The sequence below is a fragment of the Camellia sinensis genome, chromosome 14 (genome assembly GCF_055761805.1).
Source record: "Camellia sinensis isolate YWXY chromosome 14, ASM5576180v1, whole genome shotgun sequence".
In the NCBI taxonomy this organism is placed as follows: Eukaryota; Viridiplantae; Streptophyta; class Magnoliopsida; order Ericales; family Theaceae; genus Camellia; species Camellia sinensis.
The window spans coordinates 930,166-949,684 of NC_138974.1; positions in this window are offsets into that span (position 1 = coordinate 930,166).

Genomic DNA, 19,519 nt, shown 5'->3' on the forward strand with positions numbered 1-19,519 from the left:
CTTGATTGTTGTAGACAATGCATGATGATTAGGTAAACTAAAACTAATCGATTGAATATGCTATCGAATATAGCAACTGGGATAATACATCAACTTTATGTATTGATGGTTTATGTATATGATCTATGTTTATATACATTGTGTGTGTGGGAGGAGATAGGGGATGTACTCCACGGTTTAGGGGAAGATAGGGGATGGACCTCTAAGCCAGATTGTGTGTGACATTGATGTAGCACTACAATATGTATCAAGTGTTGATTATGGAAGTGTTTAAATTGATTTGCTATAGCACTAAAATGTATATCGTTATCAATTGTGAAGTATAGAAGTGTTTCTATGTTATGTTAATACAGCACCAAAATGTGTATCGTTCGTATAGTATGGAAGTGGTTTATGTGTCATTGATACAGCATCAAAATGTGTATCCAGGATGAATTTCGAAAGTGTTTTAAAGATGAGTCTTACTCTCATTAAGTTTTGAGCCTCGTTTTCAAACTCAAGGTTGAAAAGGAAATGAGTAATGAAATGTAACATGGACTTAAATGTCATGAAACTGGAATGTGATATAAGTGAGTGTATTGGTGTTGACCATCTATCAATTGCTAATCTTTAGTCATTGTTCATAGCTGGTTTAGTGTATTTCTACTGGGCTGTGGCTCACCCTATATGGGACACCATTTTCAGGTACAGGTAGCATGCCACCTCCAAGGACATTGCTTGGGAGGCTAGAGGCAGACAGACTGCTTTTTGTTATTTGCTTTCTTTTGATGTATTACACGTAAATTCAAGCCAAGGGCTTAATATGTACTGAGTTAGCACTCTTCTTTTTGTAACCAAGTGTTAACTTGAAAAGCTGTAAGCCCGTAGGGCATTTGCTTTTGTTGTTAACATGTAATACTTTTGTAAGAACTACTCTGATAAATAGAAAGATGTTTACTTCTCTTATATTATTGCATGTCAAGAATGTTGGGTTTTATGTATCATTTTGAGGGCGTTACAATAGTAGTTTGTTAAAACAACATGCGTTTTTATTCAACTTCCTTTGTTATTCAACTTCAATTTTTGTTCAACTTCCTTTTTTAATCAATTTTGAAATAGGAAGTTGAACTTCCAAATAGAGCGTTATGGAATAACGATTTCTTAAATCAACTTGCGTTTTTATTGAACTTCTTTTTTTATTCAACGTCCATTTTTGTTCTACTCCCATTTTTATTCAATTTCCAAAGAGGAAGTTCAACTGCCAAATAGAGCGTTAAGTGACAGTGGTTTCTCGAATAAACTTGCGTTATTATTCAACTTCCTTTTTTATTCAACCTCCATTTTTGTTCAACTTCCATTTTTATTCAATTTCCAAATAGAGCTTTAGGGTACAATGGATTCTCGAATGAACATGCGTTTTTCTTCAACTTCCTTTTTTATTCAACTTCCACTTTTGTTCAACTTCCATATTTATTCAATTTCAAAATACGAAGTTTAACTTTCAAATAGAGCGTTAAGGAACATTGGTTTGTCGAATCAACTTGCACTTTTATTCAACTTCCATTTTTGTTCAACTTCCCGTTTTATTCAATTTCAAAATTGGAAGTTGAACTTCCAAATAGAGCGTTAAGGTATAGTGATTTCTCGAAACAACTTGCGTTTTTATTCAACTTCATTTTTTATTCAACATTCATTTTTGTTCAACTTCTATTTTTATTCAATTTACAAATAAGAAGTTCAACTTCCAAATAGAGCATTACGGTATGGTCGTTTCTTAAATCAACTTGTGTTTTTATTCAACTTCCTTTTTTATTCAACTTCCATTTTTCTTCAACTTTGATTTTTATTCAATTTGCCAGTAGGAAGTTCAACTTCCAAATAGAGCGTTAAGGTATAGTGGTTTCTTAAATCAACGTGTGTTTTTATTCAACTATCTTTTTTAATCAACTTCCATTTTTATTCAATTTCCAAATTGGAAGTTCAACTTCCAAATAGAGTGTCAAGGTACAACGTTTTCTCGAATCAACTTGCGTTTTTATTCAACTTCCATTTTTGTTCAACTTCCATTTTTATTCAATTTCCAAATACGATGTTCAACTTCCAAACAGAGCGTTAAGTTATAGTGGTTTCTTAAATCAACTTGCGTTTTTATTCAACTTCCATTTTTGTTCAACTTCCAATTTTATTCAAATTCCAAATAAGAAATCAACTTCCAAATAGAGCGTTAAGGTATAGTGGTTTCTTAAATCAACTTGCGTTTTTATTTCACTTCATTTTTTATTCAACTTCCATTTTTGTTCAACTTTCATTTTTATTCAATTTCCAAATATGAAGTTCAACATCCAAGTAGAGCGTTAATGTATATTGGTTTCTTAAATCAACTTGCGTTTTTATTCAACTTCCTTTTTCATTCAACTTCCATTTTTGTTCAACTTCAAATTTTATTCAATTTACAAGTACGAAGTTCAAGTTCCAAATAGAGCGTTAAGGTATATTGGTTTCTTAAATCAACTTGCGTTTTTATTCAACTTTCTTTTTTATTCAATTTCCATTTTTTTCAATTTCCAAATAAGAAGTTCAACTTCTAAACAGAGCGTTAGGGTATAGTGTTTTTTTAAATCAACTTGCGTTTTTATTCAACTTCCACATTTGTTGAACTTCCATTTTTATTCAATTTCCAAATAGGAACTTCAACTTCCAAATAGGGTGTTATGGCATAATGGTTTCTTAAATCAACATACGTTTTTATTGAACTTCTTTTTTATTGAACTTCCTTTTTTGTTTAACTTCCATTTTTATTCAATTTTCAAATAGTAAGTTCAACTTTCAAATAGAGCGTTAGGGTATAGTTGTTTCTTAAATCAACTTGTGTTTTTATTCAACTTCCTTTTTCATTCGACTTCCTTTTTTATTCAATTTGCAGATAGCAAGTTCAACTTCCAAATAGAGAGTTAAGGTATACTGGTTTCTTAAATCAACTTGCGTTTTTACTCAATCCATTTTTTATTCAACTTCGATTTTTTGTTCAACTTCCAATTTTATTCAATTTCCAAATAAGAAGTTCAACTTCCAAAGAGAGCGTTAAGGTATACTGGTTTCTTGAATCATCTTGCATTTTTATTTCACTTCCTTTTTTATTCAACTTCCATTTTTGTTCAACTTTCATTTTTATTCAATTTCCAAATAAGAAGTTCAACATCCAAATAGAGCGTTAAGGTCTAGTGGTTTCTTAAATCAACTTGCGTTTTTATTTAACTTCCTTTTTCATTCAACTTCCAGACAGAGCGTTCAAGTATGGTGGTTTCTTAAATCAACTTGCGTTTTTATTTAACTTCATTTTTTATTCAACATCCATTTTTGTTCAACTTCTATTCTTATTCCATTTCCAAATAAGAAATTCAACTTCCACATAGAGCGTTAAGGTATAGGGGTTTCTCAAATCAACTTGCGTTTTTATTCAACTTGCTTTCTTAATCAACTTCCATTTTTGTTCAACTTCCAGTTGTATTCAATTTCCAAACAGGAAGTTCGACTTCTAAATAAAGCGTTAAGGTACAATGGTTTCTCGAATCAACTTGCGTTTTTATTCAACTTTCTTTTTTATTCAACTTTCATTTTTGTTCAATTTCCAAATAAAAAGTTCAACTTCCAAACAGAGCATTAAGCTATAGTGGTTTCTTAAATCAACTTGCGTTTTTATTCAACTTCTTTTTTCATTTAACTTCCATTTTTTATCAACTTCCAATTTTATTCAATTTCCAAATATGAAGTTCAACTTCCAAACCGAGCGTTCAGGTATAGTGGTTTCTTAAATCAACTTGCGTTTTTATTCAACTTCCACTTTTGTTCACCTTCCAATTTTATTCAATTTCCAAATACAAAGTTCAACTTCCAAATAGAGCGTTAAGGTATATTAGTTTCTTAAATCAACTTGCGTTTTTATTCAACTTTCTTTTTTATTCAACTTCAATTTTTGTTCAACTTTATATTCTATTCAAATTCCAAATAAGAAGTTCAACTTCCAAATAGAGCGTTAAGACATAGTGGTTTCTTAAATCAACTTGCATTTTGATTTCACTTCCGTTTTTATTCAATTTCCATTTTTGTTCAATTTCCAAATAAAAAGTTCAACTTCCAAATAGAGCATTAAGCTATAGTGGTTTCTTAAATCAACTTGTGTTTTTATTCAACTTCTTTTTTTATTCAACTTCCATTTTTTTATCAACTTCCAATTTTATTCAATTTCCAAATACGAAGTTCAATTTCCAAATAGAGCGTTAAGGTATAGTGGTTTCTTAAATCAACTTGCATTTTTATGAAACTTCTTTTTTTATTCAACATCCATTTTTGTTCACCTTCCAATTTTATTCAATTTCCAAATACGAAGTTCAACTTCCAAACAGAGCGTTAAGGTATATTGGTTTCTTAAATCAACTTCGTTTTTATTCAACTTCAATTTTTGTTCAACTTCGAATTTTATTCAATTTTCAAATAAGATGTTCAACTTCCAAATAGCGCGTTAAGGTATAGTGGTTTCTTAAATAAACTTGCGTTTTTATTCAACTTCCTTTCTTAATCAACTTCTTTTTTTCATCACCTTCCATTTTTGTTCGACTTCTAAATAGAGCGTTAAGGTACATTAGTTTCTCGAATCAATATGCGGTTTTATTTAGCTTCATTTTTTGTTCAACTTCCAATTTTATTTAATTTTCAAAGAAGATGTTCAACTTCCAAACAGAACGATAAGGTATAGCGCTTTCTTAAATCAACTTGCGTTTTTATTTAACTTTCTTCTTTGTTCAACTTCCAATTTTATTCAATTTCCAAATAGGAAGTTCAACTTCCAAATAGGGCGTTAAGTCATAGCGTTTCTTAAATCAACTTGCGTTTTTGTTTAACTTCCTTTTTTATTCAACTTCCATTTTCGTTCAACTTCCATTTTTATTCAATTTCCAAATAAGAAGCTTTACTTCCAAATAGGTTATAGCGACCCCGGTCTTTTCCCATTTGATTATTGTATCCGGACTTAGGTTCCGTAGATTCTGTCATTTTATAATTGTTGTTGTTGTTGTTGTTGTTGTCCCTTATTTTCTCATTTGGAATTATAGGATGTGTTGGGCAGGTTTGTTTCAGGTTGGTTGGGTTTAGAAACCAAGTGTTGCTATCCAGAATTTTGGATCTTCGCTCGAGCGAGGAGTTTGTCGCTCGAGCGAGATGTTGTTTTTGGTTCTTCGCTCGAGCCGGGGTTGGTAGCTCGAGCGAGAGTTTGCGTCTGGTTTGGACCTGTAGCTTTGCATTCTTGGCTCGAGCGAGCTTTTCTTCGCTCGAGCGAGTTAGTTCGTTCTTCGCTCAAGCGATAGTTCCTTCGCTCGAGCGTGAGTCTGGTTACAGACCTGAGGGTTTGAGTTCTTCGCTCGATCGAGTTTTCTTTCGCTCGAGCGAGCTTTTGGGTTGTTGGCTCGAGCAAGGCTTCCTTGGCTCGAGCGTAGCTTCTCTGTGTCTGGTCGCTCGAGCGACCAAGTCTTCGCTCGAGCGAGCATGTCCAGTTTATATACGCAGCAGCGGGTTTTTAATCAGTTTTTATCATCTTTTTAGATTCCAAACCCTATGGTTCGACTTCTCTCTCTCCCTACTCACCTTCTTTCTTAGGTTTGATCTGTCTAGAGTGTGTTTCTACCCTAGTTGCTTTATTAAAAAGATAGAGGAAGTTGAGGGCTTTCATTTAATCTGAACAATTGGCGATTTGGAGCACATTGGTATTTGGGTATTCATCTCTGTCTTCTCCATTTGGGTTGTCTTCTTTGAGGTAGGGATTTCCTACTCCATTTTATAAGTTTTGTTCTAAGTTTTGGTATTTTGATAAGTTGGGATTACTTTGATAATTTTGGGAAAACCCTAGTTGTTTAAATTAATTAATTTGTGTAATTGATTTAAGGGGATTGGGGAATTTGGTTAAATTCATGAAATTGGGAAATTTATTGCTTAAATGGTGTTGTTGGATAATGTAAATCACTCGCCCATTGAATTGTTGATATATTTATTTCCAGTCTAGAAATAACTGTTTTGGGCTATCGGTGGAGGATAGTCGTGATTGTTGTAGACATTGCATGTGGATTAGAAATAACTGAAACTAATCACATTGGTTAAGTCATTAATTTTGACTATTGCATTGATACAGAAAATACGTGTATTAATTGAGCATTGCATTTGCATACATTGTTTTGTGTGGGAGGAGATAGGGGATGTACTCCACGGTTTAGGGGAAGATAGGGGATGGACCTCTAAACCGGATTTTGTTTGGGAGGAGATAGGGGATGGACTCCATTAGCATCACTTTTATGTGTGCTTATTTATATAGAAGTGTTTTTATTGATACAGCACTAAAATGTGTATCAATCTGGAAGTATGAAGTGTTTTGATTTGAGCTTGAGTCTCATTTGTTTGTTGATATTGAAAGAATGTGAATATGATATATATAATTCACTGTTGTAAGTTTGGCCAGGTTCTGAGCCATGTTGATAAAGTTGGAAAGTAAAACGTATCTTAGACAATAGTGTCATGAGGCTGTAAAATGAAGTAATTGATTATCTTGGTTAACCATCTGTTGAATGCTATTGCTTTATTCATTGCTTATATGTGGTTTAGTATATTTCTACTGGGCTGTGGCTCACCCTTTATGGGAACATCATTTTCAGGTTCAGGTGATAAGCTACCTCCAAGGATTTAGCTTGGAAGGACTTGGACTTTGAAGACTATTTTTAGTTATTTGTTTTTCATTGTTAGTACATGTAAACACTCAAGCCTAGGGCTTTATTTATGTTTGAGTTAGAACTCATACTTTTGTGTCCAAGTATTGGCTTGGAAAGATGTGAGCCGGCAGGGCATTTACTTTGATGTTACATGTAATGCTTTTGTTTAGTAAGACTCTGATGGATATTATAATGAAGTATTAAAGTGTTCTTTTTAAATAATGCATGTCAATGATATATATATATAATGGGTTATTTCTGATGGCGTTACATAGAGCATTACGGTATAGTGCTTTTTAAATCAACTTGCGTTTTTATTCAACTTGCTTTTTATTTAACTTCCATTTTTGTTCAACTTCCATTTTTATTCAATTTCCATATAGGAAGTTCCGCTTCCAAATAGAGCGTTAAGGTACAATGATTTCTTAAATCAACTTGCATTTTTATTCACCTTCCTTTTTTATTCAACTTCCAATTTTATTCAATTTCCAAATAGGAAGTTCAACTTCCAAATATAGTGTTAAGGTATAATGCTTTCTTAAATCAACTTACGTTTTTATTCCACTTCCATTTTTATTCAATTTCCAAATAGAGCATTAGGTTATAGTGGTTTCTTTACTCAACTTGTGTTTTTATTCAACTTCCATTTTTGTTCAACTTCCATTTTTATTCAATTTCCACATAGGAAGTTCAACTTCCAAATAGAGCGTTAAGGTATAGTGGTTTCTAAAATCAACATGTGTTTTTATTCAACTTTCTTTTTTAACCAACTTCCATTTTTGTTCAACTTTCAATTTTATTCAATTTCCAAATAGGAAGTTCGACTTCCAAATAGAGCATTAAGGTACAATGGTTTCTCGAATAACCTTACGTTTTTATTCAACTTCCTTTTCTATTCAACTTCCATTTTTGTTCAATTTCAAAATAAGAAGTTCAAATTCCAAACAGAGCGTTAAGCTATAGTGGTTTCTTAAATCAACTTGCGTTTTTATTCAACTTCATTTTTTATTCCACTTACATTTTTGTTCAACTTCCAATTTTATTCAATTTCCAAATAAGAAGTTCAACTTCAAAATAGAGCGTTAAGGTTTGGTGGTTTGTTGAATCAACTTCCGTTTTTTTTTAACTTCCTTTTTTATTCAACTTCCATTTTTGTTCAACTTCCATTTTTATTCAGTTTCCAAATAGGAAGTTCGACTTCCAAATAGAGCGTTAAGGTATAGGGATTTCTTAAATCAGCTTGCATTTTTATTCAAGTTCCTTTTTCATTCAACTTCCATTTTTGTTTAACTTGCAATTTTATTCAATTTCCAAATACGAAGTTCAACTTCCAAACAAAGCATGAAGGTATATTAGTTTCTTAAATCAACTTGCGTTTTTATTCAACTTCTTTTTTATTCAACTTCCATTTATGTTCAACTTTCAATTTTATTCAATTTCCAAATACGAAGTTCAACTTCAAAACAGAGCGTTAAGGTATAGTGGTTTCATAAATCAAATTGCGTTTTTATTCAACTTCCTTTTTTCTTCAACTTCCATTTTTGTTTAGTTTCAAAATATGAAGTTCAACTTCCAAACAGAGTGTTAAGGTATATTGGTTTCTTAAATCAACTTGCATTTTTATTCAACTTCCATTTTTGTTCAACTTTCATTTTTTTTCAATTTCCAAATAAGAAGTTCAACTTCGAAATAGAGTGTTAACGTATAGTGGTTTCTTAAATCAAGTTGCGTTTTGATACAACTTCATTTTTTTATTCAACTTCCGTTTTTGTTCAACTTAGATTTTTATTCAATTTCCAAATAGGACGTTAAACTTCCAAATAGCGCGTTAAGGTATAGTGGTTTTTAAATCAACTTGCGTTTTTATTCAACTTCCTTTTTTAATCAACTTCCATTTTTGTACAACTTCCAGTCTTATTTAATGTCAAAATAGGAAGTTCCTCTTCCAAATAGAGCGTTAAGGTACAATAGTTACCCGAATTGACATGCGTTTTTATTCATCCTTATTTTTTATTCAACTACCATTTCTGTTCAATCTCCAAATAAGAAGTTCAACTACCAAACAGAGTTTTAAGCTATAGTGGTTTCTTAGATCAACTTGCGTTTTTATTCAACTTCTTTTTTTATTCAACTTCCATTTTTGTTCAACTTCCTTTTTTATTCCATTTCCAAATAGGTAGTTCAACTTCAAAATAAAGCGTTAAGGTATAGTGGTTTCTTAAATCTACTTGCCTTTTTATTCAACTTCCTTTTTTATTCAACTTCCATTTTTGTTCAACTTCCAATTTTATTCAATTTCCAAATACGAAGTTCAACTTGCAGACAGAGCGTTAAGGTATTTTGGTTTCTTAACTCAACTTGCGTTTTTATTCAACTTCCTTTTTTATTCAACTTCCATTTTTGTTCAACTTCAAATTTATTCAATTTCCAAAGAAGAAGTTCTACTTCCAAATAGAGCGTTAAGGTGTTGTGGTTTCTTAGATCAACTTGCGTTTTTATTTAACTTCCTTTTTAATTCAACTTCCATTTTTCTTCAACTTCTAATTTTATTCAATTTCCAAATTAGAAGTTCAACTTCCAAGTAGAGTGTTAAGGTATAGTGGTTTCTTAAATCAACTTGTGTTTTTATTCAACTTCCTTTTTTAATCAACTTTCATTTTGTTCAACTTCCAGTTTTATTCAATTTCCAAATAGGAAGTTCAACTTTCAAATAGAGCGTTGAGGTATAATGGTTTCTCGGATCAAATTGCGTTTTAATTCAACTTCCTCTTTATTCAACTTCCATTTTCGTTCAACTTCCGGTTTTATTCATTTTCCAAATTGGAAGTTCGACTTCCAAATAGAGCGTTAAGGTACAATAGTTTTTCGAATCAACAGTCGGTTTATTCAACTTGCTTTTTTATTCAACTTCCATTTTTGTTCAACTTCGAATTTTATTCAATTTCCAAAGAAGAAGTTCAACTTCGAAACAGAGCGATAAGGTATAGTGGTTGTTGGAAATGGTTATAAAATTCTGGATAAAACCAGAATTTTTTCCTAAGTTCGGTCTATTTTTTAGGTGGGCCCCGAGTGTCGTTTTACTCGGGTCAAAGTGGTAACGCGTTCTATGCCGCGTTGTGATTCACGTGGTATATTTGGTTGCTCAAAACCATTACCGAGTGAATGGGAAATTGAAGCCAAAGTGTGCTCCATGGAAATGGAGTTTTGGTGGAAATTCCTTAAGGTTGTAAATTGGCTTGTCCCACATTGATTTGGTGGGAAGGTTTGAAAGGGTTTATAAGGCTTAGGGTGAGATACTTGTGGTGTGCCCCAAGGGGTACCCAAGTGTTTTAGAGGGAGAGGTTATGGGCAAAATGGGCTAGACCCATTGGACCCAAAAATCACCACACGCGCGCGCCGCCGCCGTCCGGTCGGGCGGGCTGGGCTGGGCTTGGGCGCGGGTGCGTGGTGTGGTTGGGCTTCTAATCTTTTTGGGCCAAAAACATTTGAATTTAATTTTATTTTTTATTAAAAAAAAATCCAGAATTCAAATTAAATTGGTTTGGATTTTTTGTTCATCCAAACAGGGCCCTTCCCGGTTTCAAACAGAAATAAACTGTTTTGGAATTAATGCACACCCAAACAGGGCCCTTCCCGTAATTGCTATCTGTTTGAATTGTTGAAACTGTTTGAAATTCAAAACCCAACAGGTATCATACCTGTTCAATTCAAAACCAAGAGCCACATACCTGTTCAATTCAAAACCAACAGCCACCTTCACATCTATAAATAGGACCACCCTCATTTGATATTTTGTATTCAGAAATTTCGTATTTCACTTCTGCTATTTATATTCTTCATCTTGCTGCATTTTATTTCCGAAAGAAAGAGTGTAAACACTTAGTGTGTTCGTAAGGCAAACAATTTGTAGTGCTGCTATTGTTTGTGGTAGATCATTTCATCCTGGGAGATAGACGTCCAAATTCTGAAAGCACCGTGGATAGGACGAATCTGTCTTAAGGACACAGTGTTAAACACTGGACTTGATCAGAAAATAATTCAAAGAAATTAAATCAAGTAAGTTATTTAATTTATTTTCAGTGTTGTTTTTATTTTTTTTTTAAATCAGATTTTAATTTTGTTTTTGTAACAAAATAAAATCTGTTTTTATTTATTTATTTTTATTTCGAGTTTGATTTTTGTAATCAAACAAACTCTCCCATTTTCTTTAATTCTTTAAATTCTATTTGTTGTTGTGTACACAATAGAATTAAATCTTTTAAATACAGTGAAGATTGTCCAACAATCTTAAGACAGAATCCTTTTTGGGTATCTTCATTGTATTTAATTTTCTGTGTTTTCAAATTAATATTCTGGTTGGAAAAACAAATAGTGATTTATGCTATTTGACAGATAGTAGTAATATACTGTCTCTTTTCTTTGACAACAACTAGTAGTACGATACTGGTGTCATTAACAATTCAGAATATTATTTGGTATTACAGAAAATTCTTGGTATTTTATTTTTCTAGTTTTAGTAACAAGGAAAATAAAATTATATTATTTTCTAGTTTTAGTAACAAAGAAAATAAAATTATTTTGTGTTTTAATTTATTTTCTAATTTTGGTAACTAGAAAATTATTTTGTGTTTGTTCTGATTTTTGTAATCAGATAAGTTTTGTGGTATTTTATTTTCTAGTTTTAGTAACAAGAAAAATAAAATGATTTTGTGTTATAATTTATTTTCTGGTTTAAGTAACTAGAAAATTAATTTATGGTTTGGTTTTCTGATTTTTGTAATCAGATATTATTTCGGTATTTTATTTTACTAGTTTTAGTAACAAGGAAAATAAAATTATTTTGTATTGTAATTTATTTTCTGGTTTTAGTAACTAGAAAATTAATTTTGTTAATCTATCATGTAACCTTTGTGACTCGGTCACAATCTGTTAATTTTATAAGTGACTTATGGTTTCGTTTGGTAGACCACTTATTTTTTGAACCCTTTGTGAAAAGGTATTAATTCTTTTGATTTTATCATAGTTCATCGTGAGTATACATGGAAGAATTTGTTTCTAGAGTAAAAATATTAGTTTTACAAACTAATTTTATTTTTATTACAATGTGGATTCATAGTCTTGAATTGTTTCTGCACTTGAGTCGGAAAATATATATATATATATTCACAAGAACATTTTAATGCATATTTAATTTGTTTATTTATGTACTAATCAAACTTATTAAATGAATGTTTGTTTTATCATTTTGAAGTTTAAAGTTTAAATGCGTTGGATTTTATTTATGAGTTGAGAATCCTTTTATTTCATGATGCAAGTGATGGGATCGTGCATGATTAATTTATTTTGTTAATTCATTATTTTTAGTTGATGCGTTTGATATGCATGTATGATATCTACTCAAGTTATTTCTTAACAATAATTTCAAGTGATTTGGAATGATAAATTGTTATGTCGACTTTGGACATAAACAGGTTAATTTGAATATTTCTAATCAATTTTGAATGGGTGTTTAAATACCAGAGAAATTTAAACATGAAGATGTATGTAATTATATCGGTCCGTTTAATTGGGAAGTAATTTAAGAAATCTTTTATGTTGATTATTGAATTATGTGACATGAGATGTCATTAATAATTATTTTACTTGCGTAGTAGAATTTGTTAAACCATGAACCATTTTATTAATATGGGGGTGTATCTCTTGCATTAGTTGAGATAATTTAATTTTCTTCTGTCACAAATATTTTTATGACAGTGACATTTATTTGTTATTAAGTTGCAAGAATGTATACAATCAAATGGGTTTTTGAATTGTTTGATTCTTAGGCAAAATTTTTTATGAGGATATGATTTTGTCAAAACATTAATTCTGCCTGGAGTAGTCATAATTATTTTGGTTTTTTCTTGAATTTGTTTTAAAATTCATTGATTTATATTAGAAGTGATAGGGGTGGTGAATATGATGCACCATTAAATGAATTTTGTGCACAACATGACATTATTCACCAAACTACAGCCCCTTATTCTCCACAGCAAAATGGAATTGCTGAAAGGAAGAATAGAACCCTAAAAGAAATGATGAATGCCATGTTACTAAGTTCAGGTTTACCACAGAACTTGTGGGGGGAAGCAATATTGTCTGCTAATTATGTTCTTAATAGAATACCTCACAAGAAAACCAAAAGCATTCCTTATGAATTGTGGAAAGGTCGACCACCTTCCTACAAATACTTCAAAGTGTGGGGGTGTTTGGCAAAAGTAGAAGTACCTGTTCCTAAAAAGACTAAGATTGGACCAAAAACAGTAGATTGTGTGTTTATTGGTTATGCTCAGAATAGTAGTGCATATCGGTTTCTGACTTATAAATCAGATATACCTGATATAAATGTGAACACTATTATAGAGTCAAGGAATGCTGTGTTTTTTGAACATGTCTTTCTTTACAAGAAAGGACAGGAATTAAGTTCACAGAAAAGAACTTATGATTGTACACAAAGTCAAGAGACTAATGACAATCAAACACAAGAGACTAATAATAGTCTTGACCAACAGGATTTAACTAATGATGAACCTAGACGAAGTAAGAGAGCGAGAACATCAAAATCCTTTGGTCCAGATTTTCTGACATACTTGTTAGAAAATGAACCTCAAAACTTTAAGGCAGCAATGACAGGTCCTGAAGCACATTTGTGGAAAGAGGCTGTTAATAATGAAATTGAATCCATTATGCAAAATCATACTTGGGAATTGGTGGATCTTCCACCAGGTTCTAAACCTCTTGGATATAAATGGATATTCAAGAGAAAAATGAAAGCAGATGGTTCAATTGACAAGTATAAAGCAAGACTTGTTGTTAAAGGTTACAGACAAAAGGAAGGTCTGGACTATTGTGACACATATTCCCCTGTGACAAGAATAACATCCATTCGCATGCTTATTTCTATAGCAGCGTTGTTTAAATTAGAAATACATCAAATGGATGTTAAAACAGCTTTCTTAAACGGTGATCTAAATGAAGAGATCTATATGGAACAACCCGAAGGGTTTGTAGTATCAGGGCAAGAAAAGAAAGTTTGTCGACTTGTAAAATCCCTTTATGGATTAAAACAAGCACCTAAGCAATGGCATGAAAAATTTGATCATGCAATGCTTACTACTGGGTTTAAGATAAACGAATGTGACAAATGTGTCTATGTTAAAAACACTGACCAAGGATATGTCATAGTTTGTCTTTATGTGGATGACATGCTTATCATTGGAAGCAGTCAAAACATGATCAGATCAACTAAGCAGATGCTTAACAAAAGATTTGATATGAAAGATATGGGGGTCGCAGATGTTATATTAAGAATGAAAATTACTAAAACATCTGACGGATATGCATTATCTCAATCTCATTATATTGAGAAAATCCTTGATAAATTTATCAAGGATGATTTGAATTTAGCTAGAACACCTGTAGACATCAGTCTTTATTTATCAAAAAATAAAGGTGATGCAGTGTCTCAGTTAAAATACTCCCAAATCATTGGAAGCCTAATGTACCTAATGAATTGTACTCGTCCTGATATAGCTTATGCTATCAGTAAATTGAGTAGGTACACTAGTAACCCTGGAGAAGACCATTGGAAAGCGATCATTCGAGTTCTTAGATATCTAAGATTTACTCGTGATCATGGTTTGAACTTTACTCGATATCTAGCAGTACTCGAAAGTTATTGTGATGCCAATTGGATATCGGATACTAAAGATTCAAAATCCACTAGTGGATATGTCTTTACTCTAGGCGGCGCTGCTGTTTCTTGGAAGTCCACAAAACAAACTTGCATCGCACGATCCACAATGGAATCCGAGTTCATTGCTTTAGACAAAGCAGGTGAAGAAGCAGAATGGCTTCGTCACTTCTTAGAAGACATTCCAATGTGGCCAAAACCTGTGCCAGCTATTTGCATTCTTTGTGATAGTCAATCTGTAATAGGCAGGGCACAGAATCACATGTATAACGGTAAGTCACGACATATACGTCGTCGACATAATACCGTAAGGCAATTGTTGTCAAATGGAATAATCTCAATAGATTATATAAAATCTAAAGAGAATATTGCGGATCCGTTAACAAAAGGTTTGACAAAAGAGCTAGTGTATAGTTCATCGAAGGGGATGGGATTAAAGCCTATTACATAAGAGTCGTCATAATGGTAACCCTACTTATATGACTGGAGATCCCAAGAACTAAGTTCAAAGGGACAACTAAGTTATGTATGGCTCGCCAGAAATCACCAAGGGATTAAAATTCCTACCCATTCCTATGGTGAGAGTGATATCTGCAACATATGTTGTCTGCAGGGGTATAAGGATAAGCTTTGCTTTTAATGATTACTTATATCTTGATTAAGACATAAAATCAAGATGAGTATAAGGAGATACTCACAATAAGAATCACCTATATGAGTGTTGAACTGGGGCCGGTTCTATGAGAATGAAGAGGCTAAATTCTCTAGAAACACTTATGAAAACCAGGTGCGTTCAAGGCCAAAATGAATACAACAGTGAGAACCACGATGTGTTAGAAGATATTTTGTGTGAAATCTATTGTCTTGGCTTACACAAACGGCTGAACAATTCAAGGCATCGCGTCCATTGGTTAGCCAGTAAGTCCGATAGGTTATCACTAGGGAAGGTTCAAAGCCGAAAACTACCTATCCTGATGCAAGATATTTTCGACTTATACTCTTTCGTTAAAGTCTGCATATTGTTGCATTTTCGTTATCATCAAATTCCATTCATGTGGGGGATTGTTGGAAATGGTTATAAAATTCTGGATAAAACCAGAATTTTTTCCTAAGTTCGGTCTATTTTTTAGGTGGGCCCCGAGTGTCGTTTTACTCGGGTCAAAGTGGTAACACGTTCTATGCCGCGTTGTGATTCACGTGGTATATTTGGTTGCTCAAAACCATTACCGAGTGAATGGGAAATTGAAGCCAAAGTGTGCTCCATGGAAATGGAGTTTTGGTGGAAATTCCTTAAGGTTGTAAATTGGCTTGTCCCACATTGATTTGGTGGGAAGGTTTGAAAGGGTTTATAAGGCTTAGGGTGAGATACTTGGGGTGTGCCCCAAGGGGTACCCAAGTGTTTTAGAGGGAGAGGTTATGGGCAAAATGGGCTAGACCCATTGGACCCAAAAATCACCACACGCGCGCGCCGCCGCCGTCCGTCCGTCCGGTCGGGCGGGCTGGGCTGGGCTTGGGCGCGGGTGCATGGTGTGGTTGGGCTTCTAATCTTTTTGGGCCAAAAACATTTGAATTTAATTTTATTTTTTATTAAAAAAAAAATCCAGAATTCAAATTAAATTGGTTTGGATTTTTTGTTCATCCAAACAGGGCCCTTCCCGGTTTCAAACAGAAATAAACTGTTTTGGAATTAATGCACACCCAAACAGGGCCCTTCCCGTAATTGCTATCTGTTTGAATTGTTGAAACTGTTTGAAATTCAAAACCCAACAGGTATCATACCTGTTCAATTCAAAACCAAGAGCCACATACCTGTTCAATTCAAAACCAACAGCCACCTTCACATCTATAAATAGGACCACCCTCATTTGATATTTTGTATTCAGAAATTTCGTATTTCACTTCTGCTATTTATATTCTTCATCTTGCTGCATTTTATTTCCGAAAGAAAGAGTGTAAACACTTAGTGTGTTCGTAAGGCAAACAATTTGTAGTGCTGCTATTGTTTGTGGTAGATCATTTCATCCTGGGAGATAGACGTCCAAATTCTGAAAGCACCGTGGATAGGACGAATCTGTCTGAAGGACACAGTGTTAAACACTGGACTTGATCAGAAAATAATTCAAAGAAATTAAATCAAGTAAGTTATTTAATTTATTTTCAGTGTTGTTTTTATTTTTTTTTAAATCAGATTTTAATTTTGTTTTTGTAACAAAATAAAATCTATTTTTATTTATTTATTTTTATTTCGAGTTTGATTTTTGTAATCAAACAAACTCTCCCCTTTTCTTTAATTCTTTAAATTCTATTTGTTGTTGTGTACACAATAGAATTAAATCTTTTAAATACAGTGAAGATTGTCCAACAGTGGTTTCTTAAATAAACTTGCGTTTTTATTCAACTTTCTTTTTTATTCAACTTCCGTTTTTGTTCAACTTTCAATTTTATTCAATTTCCAAATAGGAAGTTCAAGTTCCAAACAAAGCGTTAAGGGATAATGTTTCTTAAATCAACTTGTGTTTTTATATAATTTCCATTTTTATTCAACTTCCATTTTTGTTCAACTTCCATTTTTATTCAATTTCCGAATAGGAAGTTCAACTTCCAAATAGGGCGTTAGGGTATAGTGGTTTCTTAAATCAACTTGCGTTTTTATTCAACTTCCATTTTTATTCAATTTCCAAAAAGGAAGTTCAACTTCTAAACAGGGCTTTGAGATATAGTGGTTTCTTAAATGAAGTTGCGTTTTTATTCAACTTCCTTTTTTAATCAACTTTCATTTTTGTTCAACTTCCACTTTTATTTAATTTCCAAATAGGAAGTTTCGTTTCCAAATAGAGCGTTAAGGTACAATGGTTTTTCGAATCAACTTGTGTTTTTATTCAACTTCCATTTATATTTAACTTCCATTTTTGTTCAACTTTCATTTTTATTCAATTTCAAAATAGGAAGTTCGACTTCCAAATAGAGCGTTAAGGTACAGTGGTTTCTCGAATCAACTTGCATTTTTATTCAATTTCCTTTTTTATTCATCTTCCATTTTTGTTCAACTTCCAATTTTATTCAGTTTCCAAATACGAAGTTCGACTTCCAAATAGAGTGTTAAGGTACAGTCATTTCTCGAAACAACTTGCATTGTTATTCAACTTCGTTTTTTATTCAACATCTATTTTTGTTCAACTTCCATTTTTATTCAATTTCCAAATAAGAAGTTCAACTTCCAAATAGAGCGTTAGGGTATAGTGGTTTCTTCAATCAAATTGCGTTTTTATTCAACTTCATTTTTTATTCAACTTCCATTTTTGTTCAACTTCCACTTTTATTCAATTTCCAAATAGGAAGTTCAACTTCGAAATAAAGCGTTAACGCATAGTGGTTTCTTAAATTAACTTACCTTTTTATTCAACTTCATTTTTTGTTAAACTTTCATTTTTATTCAACTTCCCTTTTTATTCATTTTCCAAATAAGAGGTTCAACTTCCAAACAAATCATTAAGGTATAGTGGTTTCTTCAATCAACATGCGTTTTTATTCTACTTTTTTTTATTCAACTTCCACTTTTATTCAATTTCTAAATAGGGAGTTCAACTTCCAAATGGAGCATTAAGGTATAATACTTTCTTAAATCAACTTACGTTTTTATTCAACTTCCTTTTTTATTCAGCTTCCATTTTTATTCAATTTCCAAATAGAGCGTTAGGGTATTGTGGTTTCTTAAATCACTTTGTGTTGTTATTCAACTTCCTTTTTTAATCAACTTCCATTTTCGTTCAACTTCCATTCTTATTCAATTTCGAAATAGGAAGTTCAAGTTCCAAATAGATCGTTAAGATACAGTGGTTTATTGAATGAACTTGCATTTTTATTCAACTTTCTTTTTTTATTAAACTTTCATTTTTTTTTTCAACTTCCATTTTTATTCAATTTCAAAATAGGAAATCCAACTTCGAAATAGAGCATTAAGGCACAGTGGTTTTCGAATCAACTTGCGTTTTTATTAAATTTCCTTTTTTATTGAACTTCCATTTTTGTTCAACTTCCAGTTTTATTCAATTTCCACATACGAAGTTGAACTTCCAAATAGAGCGTTAAGGTATAGTGGTTTCTCGAAACAACTTGAGTTGTTATTCAACTTCGTTTTTTATTCAACTTTCATTTTTGTTCAACTTCCAATTTTACTCAATTTCCAAATAAGAAGTTCAACTTCCAAATAGAGCGTTAAGGTATAGTAGTTTCTTAAATCAACTTGCGTTTTTATTTAACTTCCTTTTTTATTCAACTTCCATTTTTTTTCAACTTCTATTTTTATTCAATTTGAAAATAGGAAGTTCAACATCCAAATAGACCGTTAAAGTATAGTGGTTTCTAAATCAACTTGCATTTTTATTCAACTTCGTTTTTTAATCAGCTTCCATTTTTGTTCAACTTCCAGTTTTATTCAATTCCCAAATAAAAAGTTCGACTTCCAAATGGAGCGTTAAGGTACAATGGTTTCTCGAATCAACTTGCATTTTTATTTCACTTCATTTTTTATTCAACTTCCTTTTTTATTAAACTTCCATTTTAGTTCAATTTCAAAATAAGAAATTCAACTTCCAAACAGAGCATTAAGTTATAGTGGTTTCTTAAATCAACTTGCGTTTTTATTCAACTTCCTTTTTTATTCAACTTCCATTTTTGTTCAATTTCCAAATAAGAAGTTCAACTTCCAAACAGAGCATTAAGATATACTGGTTTCTGAAATCAACTTGCGTTTCTATTCTACTTCCTCTTTTAATCAACTTCTATTTTTGTTCAACTGCCAATTTTATTCTATTTCCAAATAAGAAGTTCAACTTCCAAATAGAGCGTTAAGGTATAGTAGTTACTTAAATCAACTAGCGTTTTTATTTCACTTACTTTTTTATTCAACTTCCATTTTTGTTCAACTTTTATTTTTATTCAATTTCCAAATAAGAAGTTCAACATCCAAATAGATGCGTTAAGGTATAGTGGTTTCTTAAATCAACTTGCGCTTTTATTCAACTTCCTTTTTCTTTAACCTTCAATTGTTGTTCAACTT